This window comes from Adelges cooleyi, unplaced genomic scaffold, assembly GCF_023614345.1.
Source record: "Adelges cooleyi isolate 19-005CV unplaced genomic scaffold, UGA_ACOO_1.1 ACOO_flye_CR_arks_rails_tigmint_CR_PRNA_108, whole genome shotgun sequence".
Lineage (NCBI taxonomy): Eukaryota > Metazoa > Arthropoda > Insecta > Hemiptera > Adelgidae > Adelges > Adelges cooleyi.
In genome coordinates, this window is record NW_026095761.1 from 6,142,526 (window position 1) to 6,154,579 (window position 12,054).

Below are 12,054 nucleotides of genomic sequence, written 5' to 3' on the forward strand. Positions count from 1 at the left end.
AGGAGGGTTACTCGATGATTATGATTTGTATAGTTGATAAATATAATTTTTAATTTACTTTTTAAGAATAATATCTACTTATTATCTTAAAAAATTGACCTTCTTGATTCTTAACAACATATTACATACTGTTGCGTATTGACGGTTTCCCTGATGTAGCAGCTCTTAATTAAAGACTGTTTAAATATTTAGGCGTCCTATTGTAATGTATTACTAAATCATTTTAATTGTAGTATTTTAGTAATAAAATTACTTTTTTTTCACCATGCTAAATTAAACATTTACTCGAAAGTGATTTCATCACTTTCTCAGACTATTTACTATAAAACTGAACGTCCCGACCCTGGTATTTTCTATCCCCACTGTTATAACTGTTATTACTTTTTTAAGCCATGTAACATTTTTTTATTAACTTGTTACACAGACCATATTATAACATAATGTTCATTGATTTCCCTTGTCGTTACATAATATGTCGCCGCTGGTCATAAGCTATTAAATTGCAATCAAATTCAATGATATGTGTAAAATTATTCCAAATCCGTTTCTTGTTATTTAGTATTTTCTGGAATAATTATCTATTATATAAAGCTTTATGGTTTCGTGTACTTATATTATTAGGTTGTCATCAAATTAGTGTTATCATTGGGTAATAATAAAGGTGATTATAAATTCTCCAGTAAAGTGTTTCGCGATTTTAATTTTTTGTGATCGATTATTGTGTAGTAGAAACTCGGAGAGAAAAGCCATATAATTTAATAAACTAAATTGTATTTATTTATTAAAATAAATCTAAAGAGTATATTATCTACAATTAAATTTATTTAAAATCGATGCGTTAAAATGTTTATTAAACATAATTACATGTAAATCTTATTTTTTAATAGCTATCAAAAAACTAATACATAAAAATGTTTTGGCAAAATTATGAAAACTGATGTACATAATATTGTATTTTGTAGGCAGCGCCTATACGTTAAATGTTTATAAATTACAAAATGGTACTCATTACAAAATGATTGGCATTTTGTTCAATCAATTATTATGATCATATGAAAACTTAAAATACGTGTTATTAATATTCTCATTATGACTATACTATTTAGTTTAAGTAATAAATAAATAGCTGCGAAGGTCTTTTTGAAGTTAGGCAACAAAATTGATTTTTTTCCGTGTCAATAAATTCAACTCGACTTAACCTAACTGTAATTATTTTTACTGCTCCCGAAATATATACGAACCTAATAACTTTCTATACCTAGGTAGTAAAATATGAGTAACTATATAAACGCTTGCTAATTAAATGTTTTATTTATTGTTACACTCCAATTAAAATATTTTATTTTGTATATATTATATTGCCTTACTAGTATGCACAAAACCAAGTTTGGAGTTGTAACGTGAATAAGATGTTTTGTTTTTATAAACAGTTATTTGTGTAGACTTTTAGTTAAGTCATTATTTAAAAAAAAATAATAATAACTTGGGTTAATTAAGGATTGAGACAGGACTTGTATACATTAGTGTCTAGCGGCCTTGAATGACACCTACACTGGTATTCGGTCGTATCTCGAAACACAAGCAATTCCAAATTAGAACTAATCTAATGATATAACCTCAGGCTAAAGTCATTTTACAACCCGTTAATTAGTTCGGAGCCAATAGAACAATATTATACGAAAGCCGAGTATACAGAGTGTAACACGACGATCCGAATTACATGTATGATTTTTACGTAACGCTTCCAGACATCATGTAAAGAATTGAAACAAATTTCAATTAATGATATTTTAAACATGTAAAGGTTAAATGTACCGCATACTTGTAATAAAAACGTATTATGGCTAGTTTAATTTAATTAAGGTTAAATAAGTCGATTTTACCTTATTTGTAAAGTACACTACTTATCTTAGACCGGCGACATTAATAGTTACTCGTCACGTATGTGGTATGCGTTCGTTAAGTAATAGTGTTTTTGATACGTATAAAAATACAATTTTTTTTTAGTAATGGCTGTACCTATGTGGATAAATTCCATAAAATTATATAACTCTGAAGGTATTTCAACTACCTACTGTCATACTACATTAATCCTATAAACGTCGGTGTGGCGTCCTCTTAATATTATTGACAGCGGTAAAGTATTTACTTTTTTTAACACCGTGAATGGTATCGTAATGTTAATTAGTTTAAAAAAAATAATAATTATTTGTTTAGCAAATACAGGCGAAACAAATAAATACTCAAGTAATGTAAACATTTCAAAATCGCTTAACCTATTTATAAAATTATATAGGTAATAGGTATAAATTTCAAGTTAAAATACCTATGGACAGTTTAAACAGGGTTATTAAAATTTGATATTACATTTTACATGTAATGTTATTATGTTACATCATAAAATAGGAATAGTCCTGTAAATTATGTTTTAGTGTTTCTTTTAATATGCTGATTTACAAAAATAATGATACTTTAATGTTTAGAGCATTCTTCAATAGTTTTAGGAGTGGTTATCATGTTAATTTTAAATATTAGACTTTTTGAAATTCGTTTAAAAAAATGTACTATATCCAGTGGAAGATTGATTTATATACTTTGATTAATACGAATACAATAAATAGTTTTAATGTCTAATAAATATTCTAGGAAAACTTCAACTCTTGACAACAGTTGACTGAAACTTTGAAACTTAAAAAATAATATTGTAATCATTTATATAGTTTGGTACTGTTTTGAGGGCGAAGAATAGGACATTTTCAGCCATTGACTTAAGTAACGACTAGATATACGTTTTGAACTATTGAAGTGCCATTTAAAGAAATCAGTTTCATTGAATCAATCGAAAGTGGGGAACATTTCTCTTTATAGACGTACTATAATCGAAAATGTCAAAAATTTTAAAATTACAGGTAGGATAGATTTGGGTAACATCGATTGGCGTTTCTAATGAGTGTGGTCATTGTGTTACTTTTCAACATTGGTGGTTCCAAGTTGTTTATGCGATTTTTTATTTTTTATTAAGAAAAACAATCTGTATAAAATAAATTTACAATAAGGCTTTTTTTTTTTACATTTTCAATAACATGGCATTAATAGAGTTAAAGGAAGTCATCAGGTAACACCTCAATTAGTCTTATTTATAGTTGTATTTTAGCTATGATTTTATTGTTGTCGTTATTTTGTTATGTCAAAAGGTCTCGGTTCCAGTTGCGTTTAAGTCGACGAGGTGGGTTGTCAGGTATTGACGTTGTGTACATTCGTTTAATTAAAGGGTTTGTGTTTATATTGAGTTTTGAGTGAAATCTGGAATAGTGTAAAATAGCAAGTTCTTTGACAGTTTTGATGTTTAAATCTTTGTGTAGGTTATTATTTGTTACATACCAAGGCGCACAGGTTAACAGTCGTAATGTTATATTTTGAAAGGCTTGTATTGGTCGAATGTTAAATGGTCTAGCTGGTCCTCATATCTGGATGCCATATGACCAGACTGGCCTGATTATTGATTGATAAATAAGTATTTTTGTTTTGAGTAGTGGACGAAAGAGATGAAGTCTGCTGTTGGCTTTTTTTCCTTTTGTGAGGTGAGGTCCCAAATCAATAGTTTGTCCAAAATTATGCCTAGGTACTTAGTTTCATTTTGGGTATTAATAACTGTATTGTTTAATGTTATATCTGGGCATTTTTCGGATCGGAGGGTGAATGTTACTTGGCTTGGTTTATTTGCGTTTATTTTTATTTTCCAGTTCCTGAATCAAGATTCAATAACGTTAATGTGCGTTTGTAGGTGGTGGGCTGCTTCAATAATATTACTACGAGTAAAAAGTATTGCTGTATCGTCAGCGACTGTAGCAAAAAGAGTATTAGTATTCTAGGGTATGTCTGCGGTACAAATATTGTAAAGGTCAGGAGACGGGTCACTTCCTTGAGGGACGCCTGCTTGAATTCTGTACTAAGGAGATTTTGCACAACCTTGTCTTACCGTAAACTTCCTTTCGTATAAGTACGACTTTATTATTAAATATAGAGGCGCTGGAAATATTTTTTTTTAATTTGCAAAGCAGCCCGTCATGCCACACCCTATCAAAGGCTTAGGTTACGTCGAGAAATAGACCAGCGCGGTATTTTCAGTTTTCAAATGCTGAAGTTATTGTATCGGTCAACCTATGAACTTGGTGTATAGTTGAGTGTCTCTCCCGAAATCCAAACTGAGTGTTGGGTAAGATGTGGTGCTCTTGTAGTATTGGCCTAATACTTTTGAGGAGAAGTTGTTCAAATAACTTGCTTAATTTATGGGATAGCTAAGAAATTATTGGTTTGATGTTTGTTTGGTAATGATGTGTTTTTTTTTTGTGTTGAAGACACCATAACTTTTTTCTTATGGACCGATTTACTCGTGTAGCACTTCCAATTATCCGGAATCGTATGCGGACGGTGCTTTGGGAAAAAACAAAAAAAAAACGTTAATGTTATTTTTGTGGTTTTATTAAAGGGCTCCATAAACGTCGGAGTTGATTAAGCAAGATCAATAACAACAGAAATTCAGAGCGTACTGTCTGGGGACACGTCTTCCGAAAATTGGTCGTCCAATGCGATTTCTTACATTCCTACCTTTGGCCAGTCGAGACTTTGTTGGCGTAGGCAGCGAGTGACCGGTTTGCCTACGACAGCTAACTGGCCGCTAGATGTCTCCGCCTCGGCACGGTTTTTTCTGGGAGGCCCCACGTTTCGACGATGCTTGCGGGCTGCCGTCAGTCACGCGTTCCCTCCAAAATCTGGCGCACGCGATCAGTGTCGTACCGTGTTTGCGATTTTGTTGTACTCGCGCGAGTGAACTTCAAAAAGATTATTGGTTTTTTTTTTTTTTTGTGTTTTTTGTTTGTTTGTCGTTCAAGTCGGAGAATCCAATCAAAACCACAGCGCCGTAAATGCCGCTAATGATCGGCGGGCCATTTTGAATACAGCCGAATTTGTATGTACGCGCACGTCAGCTGATCCATAAAGGTGAGTGTACTTACGAAATGGTTTTCATAAATTGTTGACAAAAAAAAAAAAATTTTAAAAAAACTACACCTTAGAACCGCCAACATCGAAAAACGACACAATGACTGCACTCGTTAACAATGTCCCGTTGAAAAACTTTTCCGTAGTGTCAAAATGGTATTTTTTTAGTAGTAGTCAGATATAAATGGCATTTAAAAGTGGGTTGGACAACCATATTATATTTTTGAATTTATTGTTTTTTCGTATTTCACAATTTTTACATAGTAATTATAAAACTATTGTAATATTTATAATAATAACTATTAACGGTTCGGGCGCAGCCATTAAGTATAGGTATTTATTAAATATTGTCATACGCTGTCACTAAAAACTTGTTCCCCATAATTTTGTGATTGTATGTTTGTCATATCGAAAGTTATGCTTGCTTTAGGAAATATTCTGTAACTAGTCTAAAAAAGTAATCCAATGAACATTAATGAAAATCGTATTCGTTTAAACATTTAAAAAATATCCTAATATTCTATTTTAAAAATGTCTTTTGTTTTTTCCACTAACTATAGCGTATAGAGTAGTAATATTAATAAAAAGTTTGTGGCGAAACCAAAATTAATAGCAATATTATAGTAATAAGAAGTGAAAAACTTGAGGGTTTAATGTTTATTATTTTCTGTAGGACTTTGTAGTTAGATCTTATTAACTTCGTGCCTATTGGGCTATTTAAAATAGCCTACTTTAGTCTTTCCGTCCACTGTTTTACAGATTACCGTATAACCATTATAAAGCCGTATGTAACCTAGTCTAGAATACAATATAAAAAAAAATGTAGTAAACAATGTAAAAACTACGGAAAGCCAGAGCTTGAAAAATAACACCATAGCTTAGGTATTGTGCGGTGTCTATTTCATCACATGTCTTAATATTGTAAGGTATCATTCGGTCGCTTTTATCTGGAAAACTTGCAGCCTAATAATGTATTATGTGAGCACACAAGCTGACTGATAATTTGCAAACCCGCACGCTGTCTCGCGTTGAGCTCTCTCTCGTTCTGTCGTCGAACGATCATATTTATTTAAATTAGTTATGTGGACGGTGTATCATTAACGTTACATAATAAACATTATACTGTGTCGGTAAGATATATAGGGTGTAACTCACCCAGACCAGAACAGAATTGTAATTAAATATAAAGCAAAACTCGCACAAGAGTATCACTTTTTTTAATACCAACGTCATTGGGAATTTCGGAAGTCAACCGGCAGAAATTCTCTCTTCCAGTAATTCGCTCGTATTGATTTATGTTCATTCATGAGCGGACGGTGTAATCGCCTGGAAAACAGCCGAACCGGTCCGAGAGAAATTATTCGCTGCATTCCTTTTGGGAAGATCTATGTACATTGATAATGTCGATGAAACTTTATCTGTCGTCCTTTGTCTTCTCCGCACTTTCTTTGGTATCGGTTGGCCTGCAGTATAATCATGCATGAACTCTGAAATGTATAATTATTTAAAACATACTCGGACTTGCCTCGGAAACGGGTCAGCGCTGTTTTATGAGTCCAGCGGTGTTATTGAGTTTCACTGCGGCCCGGCCCAGGGTAACCCATTTTTAATCGTCATTTTGTACCTAAGTATATTAAATTATACATAGAACCGTGTGCACTATACATATTCACAAATATGTATATGTTAATCATACGATAGAAATGAATAATAGGTAGGTATATATAAAATATGTCGGCGACATTCACTCGAAACTGATGTACACCAAAACAAAAGCCTATCCTGTAAATTGTACAAGTTAAGTCATAAGATAAAAAACCATAAATGGTCCAACTAAAGTTTAAGTTAAAGCAACTATATATTTAGCTTGGTCAACTAAATGTTTTAATTTTAGTTGGTCCAATTATTTATTTAGTTATTCCAACAAGGAATTATTGTGTCCTTATATTAACCATAATATTAGTTTTAATAATATCATTTAATGATAAACAGTGACCGTTTAGCCTACAAGGACCTGCCGCATTAGGTTAAGTAATCGTCCCAGAGAGCTTGTCAATATTATTTTGTACATCAATTTTGCATAAGTCAACCTTAATCAGTTCAAAAAACATATAAAGCAAAGAACAACTTAACAACACTTACCCAACGAATTAGTTCTTTTATAATTACCAAAATAATTAACGGGGTTATTATAAAACATAATATCGCGACAGCGAGTGTTTATAATTGTACGGTTGTGTTTTCTTATCTATAAGACAAAGTTCGGTGTCTCTGGAATGCAGCCTTCGAGATTCATGCGCCAATTGAGTCGCTCTATGAAAGCGACGTTCTGCGAACCTAAAAGATAAATGGTTTGAGATCTGGCAGTTTACAATACAATAATAATAATAATATACTAACGCCCGTCTCTATATATTATACAGACATTTGGGCGTATAAGGTGTCGACTATAATAACAGCAGCAGCAGCTTCGCAGACATACGTGGGGGCTTATAAAAAAATAAAAAAACCAAATTCTAGTCAAGAGTCGGATGAATTTTTTGCGTGTAGGTAGCGCGCCAAATTAATGCTTATGCACACGAGACTACTTGCAAAAAAAAAAAAAAAACAATATATGTGTGCCTACATGTTATGATATAAAGTATGTATTAAAATATTATGTGTATGCTTTCGGATAAATAGAAATCTGCTGCAGCCGCGGTCCGACTAAAGCGTTTATCATATTTTGGGTGTATAATTTTTGCATATCTTCAGGAAAAATGGGAAAATCATACTTTTATATGTATGATGAAGCGACAGCCCGCAAAGGCCCATTTTTATGGGTATATTTTGTTTCTTCCTTATTCTAATAATATAGTGTTTAAACGTGTACTGGCATAATTTCGTATACACACACGGTGGCTAGATTGTTGCCTGGAACGTGAGTTTGCGATGACTAATCGCGTATCCGTCAGATACAGAGATAGGTACATGACGTGTGATTACATTGTGACATCATTGCGAGACGGCGTCGGTAAAGAGATATAGGTAGATAATAATATTTTCAAACGCACGGGTGTGTACTTAAGCACTCCTTCTTTGGACGGAATGTCATATGCTCGGCGTGGTTTTTCCTTTTTGCGAAAATCGCAAAATATTAGTACATTTCTTCGTCCTCGGCGTTAACCGAACATAATAATTATTTGTTTCGCCGCGTAAACCGTAGGCGGCTTAGGCGTTTCCCGAGGCGATCTTAGCTCACCCAAAGGTAACCATTTACGATTATTACAGGGGCGGCTTCTTATATTGTACGTGCGGAGGACACAATGTCGCGGTCTTATTGTTACTTTTCGCAATCCGCACAGTCTCAATTACTATACTACCGGTTTCCATTATGCCGACAGTATAATATAGTTGTAATAGTAATAATTATGTTATCGCGACTGTGTGTGGTGGTCGTCCAAAGAACGTAATATCGTAATAAACGACTCGCAGAACAAATGCTTGTGTAGAGGAACAAGACGTGTTATTGTTGTCCTGAGTAAATCTAAAACGTCATTGATTTTTTTTATTTTAGAGGGTTTTGTTTACGAGGATTTTGTTTGGATAGAATCGCGTCGACGTGTGTTTACCTTAATTTTGCCGAATTGCCGGTTCCGCGTTCGCTTTTAATGGCCAAGACGTTTTCCTATTCTTCGGATCGTTACAGCTACTATTGTCTGCCCGTGTATGGAGACAAACCGTATCGAATCAACCACAGTGTTTGTATACGTCCCCCGACGTTTATTGTGTGTGTGTTGACTACACAAGTATTATATTATTGGATAATATTCGGTGTACCTACCTACATAATATCTTAAAACAAAATTTAAATTCCGAGCGGTTACAATAATAACAGAAAAAAGGTCATAAAAATATAAAAACTATTCGCACTTCTCTGGTAAGAGTGACAACCAATAATTAAATAAACTACCAGGAACTTGCCTGTGTAGCCTTCATATGAAACTAATGGAGTAGCTAGGGAACGATGAACAAATTGTAGTTACAAAAACAGACGTAGCCAAAAGGTCAAAGAGTTCAAAGGGTCTAAGAGCTCCAAGTACACATAGAGGAGAGGGCTCTATGTGCGCTTATTACAATCTGTATGCGAGAAGGCGATACAAAAAATAGTAGTATACGCTGTCTGACAAAAAGAAGCAATTAATAATAATAATTGTACGATAAGGAAAAGCAACTAAGGCGAATTACCAGACAAATGTATGTAAGGGTTGATACAGCCACGAGGTGACAATGGATTTTGTTAAGACAATCAGAATACAAACGTTTGCGTTGAACTCTTTTGAATATTAAAGAATCTGATGCTGTAAAGAGCCCAAAAATAACCGACACCAACTGGATTTTATAGACGGCTTATTTCCCTATTGTGGAGATCCCTGTATGTCGGAGACGCGTTTGGAAGAAATCTTAGTAGGACGGCGCCTACTAAGATTTAGATGGTGTACCGCGTAGCTTTTGTAACCGGCAAAATAAAGACACATCACGACGATCCTTGAGTACACATAAAATATAAGTACAGAAAACGTGTACTAGTACAAACACACATAAACATAAAACTACTAACGCATAATATACTCTTGTGTGATCACGTTCGCAATAGGAGAGTCGTACATAATATGCGTCATCGTCGTGTGTGCAATATTATATTATATTATTATTGTACGACAACGTCGTGAATATCATTCGGTAAACACCGCTGGCACTACCTATGGGTATCATGATAATAGTTATTGTATCCTAATTTTACAGGCGAGCTGCGATTGCGATTCGCGATTCTCCAGTGATTATAATTTTATGCATCTATATTATAATATTCTAGTGTGTCTGTGTGTTTATGTATGTTTGAATGTGTGTTTGAGCATAAGTTGCGTGAGTCGGGCGGCGCCTACACGACCGTGGCCATACATCTCTCACGGCGTTTTGGGTGCAGTCGAATTTATTTGCGTTTCATCATCATATTATTATTGTTATTTATCGAAAAAGAATATACTCGAGAATAAAATGAGCGTTTTAACTGGGGGGCAAAAAAAAATCATCGAAACCGTCGAGATGTCAATCAATGGCGGTAGTATATATTATAATTGCACGGTAATCCGTCAACGTCCGTGAGGCTTCGATATAATTCCGGTATACATACCTGGTGTTTTGAACACGAGCCGTCGCAGAGTACATTTCTTCAATACTAAAGTAGAATCGATGAGCTCAATGGACTTACACGAAGAGCATTAATAAAGATTTATGATACCGCGAGTCCGAGTAGAGCATAGCCTGATAGATCAATGGCGGAATTACATTTTTATCAAGACCGGTGTCGAACAATATATATTTAAAAAGTCATTACCGTGCTAAAATGTACCCAAACAATGTTTGTAAAAGTGATATTGTTGCGAAAGTTCAAAAGTTACATTATTGTAATATATAAATTCAGAGTTTTTTCGTTTACATAAATCTCTTAGCACATTAATCACTTAACAAATCTCTTAGCCAACTCAGTTTTTCTCATTCTCGAGTCTCGCGCTTTTCTCAAAACTACGACGGTATTATGAATCATAATACCATGATACGTTTTAGTTGTGCATAGCCGATTGCAAACGCATCGCCGGCGGTTCACGACTCACGATCACTTCACGTTGTCCTTCTTATTGTGACCATTCGATTGCCAACCGATCGTAACCCAAGACGGTTTTTTAATCAGATCATTTGGCTTGTATGCCGCAACAAAGGGCGTCATTCGTAATTATCGTGTAAACAATCTGGACACACACACATAAGATGCTCATACTCATACATTGTCGTGTCCTTGACTCAATGACGATTATGGCATCCCTAGAGGCTGGGCCGACGGTTGACCATAAGCCATTTCCAACGGTCGCACAATAATAATAATATGAAGCTGTAACCTAAGTATCCTGCGTTTGCTACGAAGTGACAATGGTTATCAGTAGGTATTGTAATTATTAATAGCGGAACGCGATAACAAACGAACGGCAAGTGTCTATAGCCGCCGTGGCGTGGGCTCTAGGCTGTTATTGAAGTCTCGCGAGCGACCTTGTTGCAGCCGTTGCTTTTATTTGTTCTGTACGTTGTTTCCGGTCATTCCGGTGCTTCCTACCTATATTATACCTAGCATAATACGCTTTTATGCGCCGGGCCTTATTGTATTTGAGCTATTAGCGCCGTACGCCGAGGACGGCTAATCAAAATATCCGATTTTTGAGTGTAACTGACCTTCACAGCCCAAATCAAATATGCAAACACAGAGTTGTGGTCAACGAGCCACCGTCAGTTACCTACACTATTATTATCATTATACGCATCTAATTCGTCGGAGTACGAAATGATAATATGATTATTTTCAAACGCTTCTACTCAAAAATGGACATTTTATCATCCGAATTCCTGTTGAGTAGGACATTTGTTTTTTTAACCTCAAATTTTCAAAATATTGCATAATACACTTCCCATCTTATGAATACAATTTTGATATTATTGGATGGCAGATACATGACAGTACATAACAGTACTAAACAGACGATGTGAAACCTTATTGTTGTTCCGACATTCTTGGATCGAGAATTTTTATAGTATTTTGAAAAAAATTAAACTTCATTCTATGAAATACGAACATAAAATAATAAAGATTCCATTTCCGTGGGCAGACCCAGTGAGGTCAACGTCAGGCGTATTCAGTGTGCTACATCCAAGCCGGCCTTTATAATATTATTTAATCAACAAACAACGACGCATAATGTTATTACCTAATATTCAAATGTGGGTGACTAAACATCATACTCTTCGCGTAAAACTATTTATGCTAATAGGCTTTTTTTTAATTTATAAGTTATATTATACTTGTTTCTCTATCCAAAAGGTGGTCAATAATTGCTGGGGTGGTAAGTCCTTAAGGCGTTTAAACAACAAGCGAAAATAAATAATAACAACGAAACTGTATTGTGACGCATTTACACCGAGCGAGAGTGAGTCATCCAAGAGTGTCCACCAGATTTTACCTTGTCT

The 12,054-nt window shown here is 34.4% G+C and overlaps 1 protein-coding gene across 1 annotated transcript in view; it reads left to right on the forward strand.

Moving 5' to 3' along the window:
- The first annotated feature begins 4,760 nt into the window (after positions 1–4,760).
- The window catches only part of LOC126844933 (uncharacterized), a 62,769-nt gene continuing 55,475 nt past the window's right edge, over positions 4,761–12,054 (forward strand). The window contains exon 1 of the mRNA XM_050583451.1: positions 4,761–5,001. The gene's annotated coding sequence lies outside the window, so the exon portion shown is untranslated. The remainder of the gene's footprint in view (positions 5,002–12,054) is intronic.